The following is a 2,549-nucleotide window of genomic DNA, read 5'->3' on the forward strand; positions in this document are numbered from 1 at the left end:
AGAGCCAAGGACAGTCCTGGAGCAAAGTACACATTCAATGAATGAACTACCCTGTGGGCTCCTGCTGGTTCCTGCTCACCCTACGTGTTCCTGCTGCTACTCTGTGGGCTTCTGATGTTACTCTGTAGGTTCCTGTTCTAACTCTGTGGATTTCTGTTGTTACTCTGTGGGCTCCTTATGTTACTCTGTGTGTGCCTGCTGCAACTCTGTGGATTCCTGTCTTACTCTGTGGATTCCTGTTGTTACTCTGTAGGTTCCTGCTATTACTCTGTGGGCTCCTGCTGTTACACTGTGGGTTCCTGATGTTATTCTGTGGGCTCCTGCAGTTACTCTGCAGCCTTCTGCTGCTAATCTGTGTACTCCTGCTCTTACTCTGTTGGTTCCTGGTGTTACTCTCTGGCTTCCTGCAGTCACTCTGTGGGCTCCTGCTGTTAGTCTGAGTGCTCCTGCTCTTATTCTGTGGGCTCCTGCTGTGACTCTATGGGTTCTGCTGTTACTCTGGTGCGCCTGCTCTTAACTCTGTGGGCCCCTCCTATGGTCACTCTCTGTGGGCTCCTGTTAATTTTTGAGTTTCTGCAATTAATTTACTTCCTCCTAGATGCAACCAGTGGAATTCCTTCATGAGGACGTGCATAAATACTGGAAAATTAGGTTAAATTTAATATTCTTAAGGTCCCTATTATGGTGGTGGGGTCTTGGCTTGGCAATAGCTACAAAACTCCATATGCAGTTAACCTCTACCCAACAATCCCAATCATAGCAATTTACTTGCAAATGCACCTCCACAAGTTAAACCAAACAAAAATACAGAATTACTTGGTATTATTTATAATGCAAACTATTGGAAACAATCTAATGCTCATCCCTCCAGAACATCTGAATAAATGATGATACATTTACATAAAGGAAAGAAGGAAGCAAGGGAAGGAGGAAGGGAGGAAAGGAGACCTGCATCTGAATGGGGGAGGTGCAAACAATATTGTTACTTCAGTCCATTGTCACTTTTACATTATTTTATTTTATTTATTTTTTAAAGCAGAATTTATTGAGAGGATAGAAAAGCTCCCAGTGGGAGGGAGCCCGAGGGGGTTGCCCCACTTTTACATTATTTTGAAAGGGTGAATGTAGTCATGAAACACTATTATAATAAGCACATCAGAGGTAACTTACAGAAATACTTTTCCAAAATATGAATAACTACGATAGGCTTGCTGCAATGTGCTCCAAAGTTAAAAGCACACATTTTAAAAAGAAATATACTAAGATTGAATATTCATATTTGTTTACTATACACTAGACTCTGTTTTCAGTATTTTGCACATTACTTATTTATTCCTGTAAAAATACCAAAGTACCACTACTATCTCCATTTTTCTAGTGAGTAATATGAGGCACAGGATGACCAATTCTCACCTCCTGGCAGCAGTTCCTGGCTCCCACCCAGTGTGACCCCCAGCTTGGCTCTTCCCCAGGACTCTACCCCGGGGTCACTAGCTCCTTCCCTTTCCCCCACTGATGCCCACGTTTTTTCCTACCGGAAAAGAAAGTCACCATGCTGAAGCTGCTCCTCCAGGACATTTCCAAACTTCTAGACAGACCCGGACAACATTATTTTTTAAAAAGTGCTGGAAGCCGGGCTCAGAGGCTCAGCCTGTAATCCCGCGCCTTTGGGAGGCTGAGGTGAGCGGATTGCCTGAGCCCGCGGGTTCGAGTCCTGCCTGGGCAGGCGAGACCTCATCTCTACAATAAATCAAAAAATCAGCTGGGCGTGGTGGCGCGTGCCTGTAATTCCGGCTACTCGGAAGGCTGAGGCGGAAGGATCGCCGGAGCCCAGCAGGTCGAGGCTGCGGTGGCCGGGAGCGGCCACTGCACTCCAGTCTGGGCGACAGAGTGAGACTCCAACTCAAAAAAAAAAGAAAAAGAAAAAGAAAAAAAGTGCTGGAGCCTTGAAGCTAATATAAAAGACTATTGGGCGCATGGAGGTGTGAGCTAGCGCCCAGACGCGTCCAGGTTATTCGAAGCCCCCGTGCGCTGGATGCCGGTGGGGGAGGGTAGGGCTGGATGCTGGGGACCTAGGTGTGGGGGGCGAGGTTGCGGGGCATGTCCTAAGCACCATCCTGCCCACTCCCCAGGCGCGCACGTCCGAGGCACGGCGGGAACCCCCGTGGAGTGGACGAGCACACACATGTTCAAGGACGTGAGACATAAATATCTGTGAGGCGCTGCCCACGTCGTTCCATGAAGATTGACCGGCGAGGTTACTCGCAAGCCCCACAGGGAGAAATCATGACGCCTCCCGGGTCCTCCGTGCGATCGCGGCCGGTAGTGGGAAGCAGCCCCGCCCCGCCCGGCGAGCCTGTTCCCCCCCGACCCCGCCTACCGGACGCGTGCGGGCGGGGAGCGCCCACTGCGCATGCGCACCGCCGGCCTTCGGGACCGGGTCGCAACACCGCCACGCGGGGCCGCGCTGGCCATTCAGCGCGTCCGGGGGCGGGGCTTCCGCAGCGCGCCGGGAGGCGGTGGCCGACTTCCGGCAATAAACCCGGCGC

Source organism: Carlito syrichta, unplaced genomic scaffold (assembly GCF_000164805.1).
Source record: "Carlito syrichta isolate Samal-C Ts95f unplaced genomic scaffold, Tarsius_syrichta-2.0.1 Scaffold305639, whole genome shotgun sequence".
In the NCBI taxonomy this organism is placed as follows: Eukaryota; Metazoa; Chordata; class Mammalia; order Primates; family Tarsiidae; genus Carlito; species Carlito syrichta.